Consider the following 13,408-nt stretch of genomic DNA (forward strand, 5'->3'; position numbering starts at 1 on the left):
TGAAGACATTATGTTAAGTAAAAGAAGCCAGGCCAGGCGCGGTGGCTCACACCTGTAAACTCAGCACTTTGGGAGGCTGAGGCTGGTGGATCATGAGGTCAGGAGTTTGAGACCAGCCTGGCCAAGATGGTGAAACCCCGTGTCTACTAAAAATACAAAAAATTAGTCAGGCGTGGTGGTGGGAGCCTGTAATCCCAGCTACTCGGGAGGCTGAGGCTTGAACCCGGGAGACGGAGGTTGCAGTGAGTCGAGATTATGCCACTATACTCCAGCCTGGGTGACAGAGTGAGAGACTCCGTCTCAAAAAAAAAAAAGAAAGAAAAAAAAGAAAAGAAAAGAAGAAAGAGAGAGAGAGAGAAAGAAAGAAGGAAGGAAGGAAGGAAGGAAGGAAGGAAGGAAGGAAGGAAGGAAGGAAGGAAGGCCGGCCAAACATAAAAGGACAAATATTCTGATTCCACTTACATGAGGTACCCAGAATAGTCAAATTCACAGAGGCAGAAAGCACATTAGAGGTCACCAGGGGCTGGGAGTGGAAAGATATTGTTTAATACGTACAGAGTCATTTGGGATGATGAAAAAGTTCTGGAAATGGAGAGCAGTGATAGTTGTACGACATTGTGAATGTTCTTACTATCACTGAATTGTACACTTAGAAAGGGTTAAAATGGTAAATTTCACATTATATAAATTTTACCATAATAACAAAAGTGTAAAAAAACCAAGACCCAATGACAGACTGCCTATAAGAAACCCATTTTAATATATAGATATAAATAAGATAAAAGCCAAAAAAAGGGAAGTAGATATGCTATGCTAACTGTAATCAAAAGTAAATGAAATGGTTATATTAATATTAATACAAAACCATGTAGATTTCAGGCAAAAAATATTACTGGGGATCCAGCAGGTCACTACACAAGAGGTTACAACATCCTAAATACTTACGTGCCTTAATAACCAAGCTTAAAAATAAATAAAGTGGCTGAGCACAGTGGCTCATGCCTGTAATCCCAGCACTTTGGGAGGCCGAGGCTGGCGGATTACTCGAGGCTAGGAGCTCAAGATCAGCCTGGCCAACATTATGAAACCCCGTCTCTACAAAATATACAAAAAAACTAGCCAGGTGTGGTGGCTCACACCTGTAGTCCCAGCTACTCAGGAGGCTGAGGCAGGAAGATTGCTCGAACCTGGCAGGCAGAGGTTGCAGTGAACCGAGATCGCGCCACTGCACTCCAGCCTGGTTGACAGAGTGAGAACCCCATCTCAAGAAAAAATTTTAATTAAAAAAATTAACGAAGTGACCCTTTTGTAGTTCATAAGCATGATGATTGAGTTTTTAGGTGCATGTGTGAGATGTGCCTCCCTCAAATCTTGTTCAGACATTGGCACATTACCTCTCTGATGGGAAGAAAAATAAATTAAATTAAATAATAAATTAAGCAAAAACTAATAGAATTGCAAGGAGAAATAGCCGAGTCCACAATTATGATCTGAGAACTTGCTGACCCTCTCTTAATAATTATAAAACAAGAAAACGTATAATTAGTATGAATATAGATGACTTGAAAACACTATCAACCAAATTGACTTAATAGACATTCATAGAGCACTCCACCCAGCAATAGCAGAATATGCACTCTTTTGAAGTGCACATGAACATTTACCAAGATAGACCATAATCTAGGCCATAAAACAAGTCTCAGTATACCCTTTTCTTTTTTTTTCTTTTTTCTTTTTTGAAATGGAGTATTACTTTGTCACCCAGGCCAGAGTGCAGTGGCACCATCTCGGCTCACTGCAACCTCCACCTCCCAGATTCAAGAGATTTTCCTGCCTTAGGCTCCCAAATAACTGAGATTACAGGTACCTGCCATCACGCCTGGCTAATTTTTGTATTTTAAGTAGAGACAGGGTTTTACCACGTTGGCCAGGCTGGTCTTGAACTCCTGACCTCAGGTGATTCGCCTGCCTCGGCCTTGCAAAGTGCTGGGATTACAGGTGTGATCCACCACCCCTGGCCTTCAGTATACTTTTAAAAATACAAGTCTTTACAAAGTGTATTATCTGACCCAATGAGATTATAAATTAATAGTAAAAAGATAGCTAGAAAATCCAAAATATTTGGAAACTAAATAACACACCTCTGAATAATCTGTGATTGAAAGAGGAAGTCTCAACGTAGACTTAAAAATATTTTCCACTGAAAGAAAATGAAACCAAAGCAGTACTTAGAAATTTATAATACTAAATGATTAAATAAAAAAGAAGAAAGGTCTCAAACCCAGGACCTTATCTTTCACCCTAAGAAACCAGAAAGACAAGAACAACTGAAGAAAAGAAAGTAGAAGAAAGAGAGATCAAAGGAAAAAATCAATAAAATACACCTGTAATCATAGCGCTTTAGGGGACTGAGGTGGGTGGATCGCTTGAAGTCAGGAGTTCAAGGCCAGCCTGGCCAACATGGTGAAACCCTGTCTGTACTAAAAATACAAAAATTAGTCAGAAATTGCTTGATCCCAGGAGATGGAGGTTGCCGTGAGCCGAGATCACCCCACCACACTCCAGCCTGGGCAGCAGAGTGAGACTCTGTCTCAAAAAAAAAAATTAATAATATAGAAAAGCATATAAATAATAGTGAAAATCAGTGAAACCAAGGGCTGGCTTTTTGAGATCAATAAAATTGATAAACTTCTAGCCAGACTAATGAGGAAAAAATAAGTGTGAAAGTTGATCATAAGAACTGGCTTATTCTTGTCATTTCCAACTAAAACAGAGTGAAGAAGCCACCGGAGGAAAATCACTCACAGTATAAAACGTTACTCCAAGAATGTAATTCTCGTAAGTATGGCTGCTGAAACCGCTTGTTGAAACCTAAAACCAGTTTTATCTATAGCTTCTGAGATAACTTGCTGCAGCTCTAGAAATAGTTTTGCCCGTCACTGTTGCTCACCTATTCGGGCTTCCCAGCTTTACAAACCCTTACTAGTGGCAATGAACTTTCTCAAAGAGCAATACGTGACATTTCTTCTTCTTTTTAATAAAACCTCTAACTTTGTCTTTGTTCTTCAGACATACCATAGGCCACCTGGTCTGCATGTATGCCCTTAATTACTTCTCTTCCCAAATAAAACATTACGTTTAGAGATTCAGCTCTACATTTTTATTTTGACTTCAACATACAAAATACAAATAGTCAATATCAGCAATGAGTGAGGTGACATCACTACAGATCCTCTAGGTATTAAAAGGATAATAAAGAAATATTATCAGCAATTCTATGCCAATAAATTTGAAAACTTAAATGAAATAGATAAATTTCTAGGAAGACAAACTACCAAAGCTTACTCAAGAAGAAATGGATAACACAATGACATTATGCCTTTTAAATAAATTGAGTTTGTTGTTAAAAACTTACCCACAAAGAAAATTCCAGGCCCAGATGGCTTCACTGGTGAGTTCCAGCAAACTTCTAAGGAAACATATGCACAAAATCTTCCAGAAAACTGAATCAGAAAAAATAATTACTAACAGATTCTATGAGACCAGCATTCAATAATATCAAAACCAGATAAAGGCATTACCAGAAAACTTGATCAATTTCCCTCATGAACATATGCAACAATTGTTAACAAGATTTTAGCAAATTGAATCCAACAATGAATAAAAAGGATAATGTACCAACAGCCAACAGTTTATTCCAGAATACAAGTTTGTTCTTATATTTGAAAATCAAGTAATGTAATCCACCACGTCAACAGACTAAAATCCAAACCAAAATGAAGCAAGAAAACGTATGATTATCTCTAGTAGATGGGAGGAAAAGCATTTGACAAAGCCCAACCCCTATTTCTGACAAAAATTCGCAGCACACCAGGAACATTGATAAACTTCCTCAATCAGATAAAGGGCATCTACAAAAACTCTACAACTAACATCATAGAAAGACGGAATGCTTCCTTCTTATGATCAGGTTCAAGGCAATGATGTCTCCTCTCACCATTTCTATGCAACATGTGTACTGAATGTTGAAGCCATTGCATAAAGCCAAGAAGTACTAAAAGGCATCTAGATTGGAAAGGAAGAAATAAAACTGTGTTTATTTATAGATGACGTGATCATCTACATAGAAAATTATTTTGAATCCACATAAAAGCTACTAGAACTACCATATAGAGGGTAAAATTGCACCTCTATATGACATTCCACTCCTAGACATTTACTCAAAAGAAATAAAGACACATGTTAATAAAGTGAGTTTAGGCCGGGCGCGGTGGCTCAAGCCTGTAATCCCAGCACTTTGGGAGGCCGAGACGGGCGGATCACGAGGTCAGGAGATCGAGACCATCCTGGCTAACATGGTGAAACCCCGTCTCTACTAAAAATACAAAAAACTAGCCGGGCGACCTGGCGGGCGCCTGTAGTCCCAGCTACTCGGGAGGCTGAGGCAGGAGAATGGCGGGAACCCGGGAGGCGGAGCTTGCAGTGAGCTGAGATCCGGCCACTACACTCCAGCCTGGGCGGCAGAGCGAGACTCCCTCTCAAAAAAAAAAAAAAGTGAGTTTAGCAGAGTTGCAGGACACAAGACTAAATATATAAAAATCAGTGGTATTTCTAGATTCTCACAATAAAGAGGCAGAAATTGAAGTAAAATTAATACCATTTACAATAATAACACCAAAAATATTAAGTACTGAAGGACAAATCTGACAGGAGATGTGTAAAACCTATACACTGGGAACTACAAAACATTGCTGAAAGAAATTAAAGAAGACTTAAATACGTGGAGAGAAATACATGTTCACGGATTGAATGACCCAATATCCTTAAGAAGTCAGTTCTCACTAAATTGTTCCAAATTCAACACACTTTCAATAAAATTCTAGCAAGCTTCTTTGGTAGAAATTTAACATATTGACCGGGCGCTGTGGCTCACTCCTATAATCCCAGCACTTTGGAAGCTCGAGGCGAATGGATCACTTGAGGCCAGGAGTTTGAGCCCAGCCTGTTCAACATGGTGAAACCCCGTCTCTACTAAACACACAAAAATTAGCCGGGCGTGGTGGCGCATGCCTGCAATCCCAGTTACTCAGGTGGCTTGAGAATCACCTGAATCTGGGAGGCAGATGTTGCAGTCAGCTAAGATTGTACCACTACACTTCAGCCTGGGTGACAGAGTAAGACTCTCTCAAACAAACAAACAAAAAAGAAAAGAAATTTGACATATTAATCCTAAAATTAATATGAAAATTTAAAAATCTAAAATACCAAAGTAATTTTGAAAAATAACAAAGCTGGAAACTGGTCCTTCCTGACTGTGAGACTTGTAAAGCTATAAAAATTAAGACAGTGTGGTAATAATCTCAAACTATACAAATAGTTAAATATGACAAAACAGGTAGACTCACATATATATAGATAGCTGATTTTCAAGAGACATGCAAAGTGAACTGATGGGCCAAAAGATAGTCTTTTCAACAGATGGTGTTAAAATAATGGTTATTCATATGCAAAAAAAATGAACATTGATCCATACATCACACCATACACAAAATTTAACTCAAAATGGATTGGAGACTTGAATGTAAAACCCAGAAGTACAAAAAACTTAGAAGAAAAAATGGAAGAAAAATCTGTGGTCTTGAGTTAAGCGACAATCTCTTAGATACAATACCAAAAACACAATCCGTGGGGGGGAGAAAACAAAAACAGATAAATGAACTTCATCAATACTAAGAACCTCTTCTCTTCAAGCTGGGTGTGATGGTTCATGCCTGTAATCCCAGAATTGGGGGAGGCCGAGGTGATCATTCAAGGCCAGGCGTTCCAGACCAGCTTCAGTAATATAGTGAGACTAATTTTTTTTAATTAGCCAAGTGTGTGGTGATATGTGCCTGCATTGCCAGCTACTCAGGAGGCTGAGGTGGGAGGATCACTTGAGCCCAGAAGTTTGAGGCTGCAGTAAGCTATGATTGCACCACCGTCTTCCAGCCTGGGTGACAAGACAAGATCTTGTCTCAAAAAAAAAAAAAGAAAAAATTTCTCTTCTGCTCTTCAAAATCACTGTTCCAAAATACAAGCCACAGGCCAGGGGAAAATATTTGCAAAGCACATATGTGACAAAGCATTTGTGTTCACAATACACACAGAATTCTCAAAACTTGATAATAAGAAAACCAACAACTTCACAATAAAATGAGCAGAAGATATGAGCAATAAAGAAGATACATGGATGGCAAATATGCATGTGAAAATAAGTTCAGCATTGTTTGTCATTACAAAATGGAAACTGAAACCTCAATGGATACCACTGAATAGAATGCCTGAAATTTAAAAGACTGATCATACCAAGTATTGGTAAGCATGTGGAACAACTGGAACTCTCACTCACTGCTGGTGAAAAGCTAATATGATACAAACATTTTGGAAGATGAAATGGCTGGGCCATGTCCCCACCCAAATCTTATCTTGTAGTTAATTCCCATGTGTTGTGGGAGGGACCTGCTGAGAGATGATTGAATCATCGGGCAGGACTTTCCCATGCTGTTCTCGTGATAGTGAACGGGTCTCACAAGATCTGATGATTTTTAAAAACAGGAGTTTCTGCACAAGCTCTCTCTTTGCCTGCTGCCGTCCACGTAAGATGTGACTTGATCCTCCTCGCCTTTCACCATGATTGTGAGGCCTCCCCAGCCATGTGGAACTGTAAGTCCAATAAACCTCTTTCTTTTGTAAATTTCCCACTCTCAGGTATGTCTTTATCAGCAGCGTGAAAACAGACTAATATAGAAGATAATTTGGTAGTTTCTTAAAAAACAACAATATAGCCAGGAATGGTGGCTCATGCCTGTTATCCCAGCACTTTGGGAGGCTGAGGCGGGCAGATCACCTGAGGACAGGGGTTTGAGAGCAGCCTGGACAGCATGGTGAAACCCCGTCTCTACTAAAAATACAAAAATTAGCTGGCGTAATGGCAGGCGCCTGTAATCCTAGCTACTCAGGGAGCTAAGGCAGGAGAATTGCTTGAACCCAGGAGGCGGAGGTTGCAGTGAGCCAAGATTGTGCCACTGTACTCCAGTCTGAGCAACAGAGTGAGACTCTGTCTCAAAAAAAAATAAAATAAAATTTAAAAATACACCTCTGTATGACCTAGCCATTCCACTCCTAGATATTTATCCAAGAGAAATGAAGGCATATAGCCATACAATGAATTTTACATGGCTGTTCATAACAGCTTTATTTGTAATAGCTAAACAATAAAAGCAGCTCAAATGTCCTCAATAGGAATGAATAAGCAAATTATGAGACATCTAAACAACAGACTACTACTCCACAATAAAAAGCCATGAACTGTTGAGAGAAATGGCAATGCAGGCGAGGTGCAGTGGCTCATGCCTGTAATCGCAGCACTCTGGGAGGCCGAGGCAGGTGGATCACCTGAAGTCGGGAGTTTGAGACCAGCCTGAACAACATGGAGAAACCCCATCTCTACTAAAAATACAAAATTAGCCAGGCGTGGTGGCACATGCCTGTAATCCCAGCTATTTGGGAGGCTGAGGCAGGAGAATCGCTTGAACCTGGGAGGAGGAGGCTGTGGTGAGCTGAGACTGCGCCATTGCACTCCAGCCTGGGCAACAAGAAAAGAAAAGAAAAAAAAGAAATGGTAATTCGGACAAATCTCAATATAATTATGCTGAGAGCTGAGCATGGTGGCACAGGCCTGTACTCTCAGCTACGCAGGAGGCTGAGGTGGGAGGATCCCTTGAGCCCAGAGCTCGAGGCCAGCCTAGGTAATATAGCAAGTCCTCATCTCTCTCTCTATATATACTCTCTATATAGGTATATATATACACATACTGAGTAAATGAAGCCAGATAAAAACAAGTACATACTGTATGAATCCATTATATAAAACTCTAGGCCGGGCACTGTGGCTAACGACTGCAACCCCAGCACTTTGAGAGGCTTAGGTGGGTGGATCAACCTAGGTCAGGAGTTCGAGACCAGCCTGGCCAACATGATGAAACCCCTAAAAATACAAAAAATTAGCTGGGTGTGGTGGCGGGTGCCTGTAATCCCAGTCACTTGGGAGGCTGAGGCAGGAGAATCGCTTGAACCCTGAAGGTGGAGGTTGCAGTGAGCTGAGATTGAGCTGTTGCACTTCAGTGTGGGCAACAAGAGTGAAACTCTGTCTCAAAGAAAAGAAATAAATAAAAAAATAAAAATAAAATCATAGAAAATGCCAATGACTATATTGACAGAAAGTCTGGGAATGGGGAGAGAAGCAGAAGAGAGGAATGACAAAGGAACACAAGGGGCCAGGTGCGGTGACTCACCCCTGTAATCCCAGAACTTTGGGAGGCCGAGGTGAGCAGATTTCTTGAAGTCAGGGGTTCAAGACCAGCCTGGCCAACATGGTGAAACCTCGTCTCTACTAAAAATACAAAAATTAGCCTGGCATGGTGGCGGGTGCCTGTAATCCCAGCTACTGGGAAGGCTGAGGCGGGATAATTGCTTGAACCCAGGAGGCGGAGGTTGCAGTGAGCCGAGATGGCACCACTGCACTACAGCCTGGACAACAGAGTGAGACTCGATCTCAAAAAAAAAAAAAGAGAGAGAGAGAGACAAGGAAGCTCTGGGGGTGACGGACATGCTCATTATCCTGATGATGGTGATGGTTACTCAAATGTATGCATATGTCAAAATTCATCAGATTGTACATTTTAACATGTGGGGTTTGCCATCTGTTAATTACACCTCAATAAGCTGTTAAAGATAAAAAGAGTAAAAAAAACCCTTACAAAACCATGATGTATAGAAGTGGGATCCAGGACAAGAGATAGGAGATGAGAATGCTTCCAGAGTTGGTGGGGAGAAGGTCTAGAGTCCAGCTGGGCATGAGAGAGCAGTTGTTCCAGTTTGGAGAAGGAAGACGGGGTGCTCCAGGGAGGACATTTCCAAGGAACAAATGGAAGACATAGCTGGCTTCTGTGTTTGAAGGCACTCATTACAATACTGAGGAGGCTGGGGCTGGGCGGGGTGGCTCACCTGTAATCCCAGCACTTTGGGAGGCTGAGACAGGCCGATCACTTGAGGTCAGGAATTCGAGACCAGCCTTGCCAACAGGAATTCCATCTCTATTAAAAATGCAAAAATTAACCAGGTGCTGCATGCCTGTAATCCCAGCTACTCGGGAGGCTGAGACAGGAGAATTGCTCAAACCTGGGAGGCAGAGGTTGCAGTGAGCCAAGATTGTGCCACTGTACTCCAGCCTGAATGAGCCAGACTCTGTCTCAAAATAAATAAATAAATAAATAAATAAATAAATAAATAAATAAAAATAATGAGGAAATACAGTTCTGGAGAGGTAGGGGGTAAAATTAGAGATAGATACATAGAAAGCTAAGTAAACAGCATGAGGCAACTATTAATTGCAAAGAAAGCAAAAACAGTTTTACAAGACAAGAAATGTAATAGTAGGACAAAAAATGGCTTGATTCCAAATATATTAATATAGACATAAAAATGTGAGTAATGATTGTTTAGCCAAATTGATAGAATATATTTGGGGAGATGGAGTGGGAATTGGTGTAAGGCTGAGCGATTAGGGCAAGAGGAAGAGGCGTAAAATCTCATCCACCATACCTAGAAGTCAAAACGCAAAAACCTAAAACTAGTAGATGAAGAAATGGTAATGTCAGCATAGTATTCAGACTGAGGGAGGTAAACAGCAGAGACACAGCTGAAGGGAATAATCACCATTGCCTCTAGGGAGTGGGAACTGGGAGGAAAGTCTGGGACCTTAGATTGCTGGTTGTTGTCAAAAGCCAACACTCCCTGGTTTTTAAACTATCTATAAATATCCCTTAGACATGATAAAATTAAATTTACGAAATTGTATGGAAAAAGTCCTGTGAGAACATGACTACAAATTCAAACAGTGATTTCAACTCTTTATTTTCCCCCGGTTTAATTTGTACTGGTCCTGGGTTTGTCCATTTAATACTTTCATGAAGAATAAAATAAATGAGTGAACAAATGCAGGTGAACAAAACCCACCTCATTGATAATTGTCAAGAAAGTGGAGGACAAGACTTTGAAAAGAAGGTAGGAACCGAGATGGAAAATCGCAGAGATGGGAGCCGCTGGCCAGGTTCCTGGCACACAGCGCTGGAAGCAGCCTTCCCCTGGGAGCTGCCATGGAGACACATTCCAGCACAGCAGCTGGGCTTCCAGAGAGCCGGTGCCTGCTGACTACTGTAAGGTTAGGCCCCTATAGCCCCTCCTACACACACGATAACAATAACAAATATAAACACACAAAACAACGAAGCCTGGGGTAAGATTCCTGCTCTGGCCCACAGGCTGGCTGCCTTTCATGCTTAGGACATAATCTCTCAAAAACGTCTCCTGTTTGGTAACTTCAGTTTCCTGAACATCTCCCGTTTAGATGAGAAGCGAGAGATGAAAGGGCAAAGTGAGTAAGAAGAAAAATAAGAAAGACTTGAGTGCTATTCTAAAGAGAACATTCTAGATGTGTCCAGGGGAAGAAGCAAAATGTGGGCTCTCTGCCCAAATTCTCTCATTGAATTTCAAAAAGAATTTGTGTCCCCTTTTGACATAGAAGGCATCAAAAGCTGAGAGAAGTCAAAGAATCTTTCTAGGTTCACCAAAGCCGGAATTTTTTTTGTTTTTTTGTTTTTTTTTTTTTTTGAGATGGAGCCTGGTCTGTCACACAGGCTGGTGTACAGTGGCGCAATCTCAGCTCACTGCAACCTCCGCTTCCGGGGTTTAAACGATACTCCTGTTTCAGCCTCCTGAGTAGCTGGGATTATAGGTGTGTGCCACCATGCCAGGCCCAAAGTCAGAATTTGAACCAAGTACTCCTCCCTTTTTCCTTTCTTCTTTCCATCCTTCCTTTTCCTTCTTTTTTTATTTATTTATTTATTTTATTTTATTTTGCCTTCAAAAATATTCATATAGCTCCCAAGCACAACACTAAACACTGGCCTGGGGCTTCATGAAACTTACCTCTAGCCGGAGGGATGAAAAGTAAAATAAACAAATAAATGAGCAAATAGTTGCAAATGCTTGTCAGGGCTGTGAAGCAAATTAAACAGGGTCATGTGAAATACAGAAACTGAGCAGGCATGACATGGGATACTTCAGGGTAAGTGGTCAAGGAATGTTTTCGAGGAAGCAGTATTTCAGCTGAACCCTGGGTGACCAGCTGTGGAAAGACCAGAAACAGTGTTTCAGGTGCAGAGAATGGTAACTGCAAAGACTGAGGTGAAACTAAAAAAGTCATCCAAACCCATGCTGAACCCTGCTGGCAGGAAACTGATGACTGCTCTTTGGTAGGGCCGTCTGCCCTGTCCAACGTGGGGTTCTGTGGGAAGCTGATTCTGAAATTGAGATTAGGGTACAGGAAGATTCTTGTGGGGGTGCTCTAGTGAGGAGTGAAGGCAGTGGGGCTGGGCAGAGGGAGGGAGGCACTGAACTGACCTGCAGTCTCACAGCACGGGCACAAGGACCCTGACCTTGGCATCACACACTCCATAGGGTTGAGAAATTGACCATCTCTGGGGCGCCACAACTCTTAAAAATTCAACCCTGGGCCTGATACTCAGCCTTTTCCACCCTCAAGTTGTGAGAGATGATGGTCTCTTTACATGCTACCAACGAGGTCCTCTGTCTGTCACACTTGACCTTTGTGATTAATCACTCTCAGCCTTCCACTGCATTTCTCAAACGCATTGATGATTCTCGGCAACAGCAATCCCACTCCATTGTTTGCCCGTCCTCAACAGCCTTTCAAACTCCTGAGGTCTTGCACCTCCTGTCCATTCCTTTCCAAAACTGTTCCACCCAAGTGAATCATGGAAGTTTTACCAATTGCACAGCATGCCTGGGGAAAACAGTGCTCCGCTGCCACAAGGGATGGCGACCTCGTGGTCAACTGGCTGATGAGTGATCAAACTTCAAAATGCCATACACAGTCTGCTTCCTCCAACCCTTCCTGGCACCAGCATCTCTGAGCTGGAGACAGATGTGCAGTAAGTTTATAGGGAACATCCTCTGAATTATCCCCTGCAGAGAAGCAAAGAAAGTAAACATATGCCAGGTGCGGTGGCTAACACCTGTAATCCCAGCACTTTGGGAGGCTGAGATGAGTGGATCGTTTAAGGTCAGGAGTTCGAGACCAGCCTGGCCAGCATGGAGAAACCCCATGTCTACTAAAAATACGAAAATTAGCCAGGCATGGTGGCACGCACCTGTAATCCCAGCTACTTGGGAGGCTGAGGCAGGAGAATCGCTTGAACCTGGGAGGTAGAGGTTGCAGTGAGCCGAGATGGCACCGCTGTACTCCAGCCTGGGTGACAGAGCAAGGCTCTGTCTCAAAAAAAGAAAAGAAAGAAAGTGTGGCCAGAAAAAGTTCAATTCTGAAGGCCTCACAGCAACAGCCTCCGCTAGTCTCATAGGGCTCAGAGCTCTGGAGCTGGAAAACACTTTGAAGTTGTCCCAAACTGAAGCACCGAAGGGCTAGGCTTCAGTCCCCCACATCAGTCAATTGTGAGACTGGGCTACCCCACTAGACAGGCCGCATGGCAGCTGCTTTCAGCTAAACATAGTGTGCAGGGAGGGACCCAGCTGAACCTCCGCCAATCTTCTACACTTCAGCAGGCAAAGCTGCGATGGCTGGAGGAGTCCTGCCTTGGCTCTGCAGGGGGGCGTAGGGAGTGCACCGGGACAGCCACCACAGCCCCACTTCCATGCTTCTATAGCAAATAGCGATTAGCTTCTTTTCTTGGGACACCCATATAATCAACATCTGGAGACCACGAGCCTGAGACCCATTACAAGTAGCGAAAGAATTTGGACAGGATGCATTTAATCTTGAGTTAATGGTACAATGCTCAGCCAAGATAAACTTCTCAGCCTCGACATATTTTATTTTGAAAAAATGTTATTGTCAGGTATGAGGGAAATTCCTCCTTACTTAGTGGGCTCTGCCAGATGACATAAGCACTGGAGGGACCATTCGTCTGGTGTGTTATCTTTTTCATCTGAGTAGGTCTTTCCTCCACCAACTCATCTCCCAAAAAGCTGGCCACAGTTCCTAAGTAATTCTAGCCCCTGACAGCTGCAGTAAAGAAAATAATTGTGACTTGAAAACAGACATTTTTAGGCCGGAGGCAGTGGCTCATGCCTATAATCCCAGTACTTTGGGAAGCTGAGGCGGGCGGATCACCTGAGGTCAGGAGTTTGAGACCAGCCTGACCAACATGGAGAAACTCCTTCTCTACTAAAAATACAAAATTAGCCAGACGTGGTGGCACATGCCTGTAATCCCAGCTACAGCAATCCCACTCCGTTGTTCATCCATCCTCAACAGCCTTTCAAACTCCTG

General features: G+C 42.3%; 1 non-coding gene across 1 annotated transcript; it reads left to right on the forward strand.

The window, feature by feature from the left end:
- Window positions 1-1,300: 1,300 nt before the first annotated feature.
- LOC115894458 lies at window positions 1,301-1,404 on the forward strand. Its single transcript, XR_004054576.1, has one exon. It is a non-coding gene; the product is annotated as a small nucleolar RNA U13 (small nucleolar RNA).
- The last annotated feature ends 12,004 nt before the right edge of the window (window positions 1,405-13,408 follow it).

The sequence above is a fragment of the Rhinopithecus roxellana genome, chromosome 17, assembly GCF_007565055.1.
Source record: "Rhinopithecus roxellana isolate Shanxi Qingling chromosome 17, ASM756505v1, whole genome shotgun sequence".
Lineage (NCBI taxonomy): Eukaryota > Metazoa > Chordata > Mammalia > Primates > Cercopithecidae > Rhinopithecus > Rhinopithecus roxellana.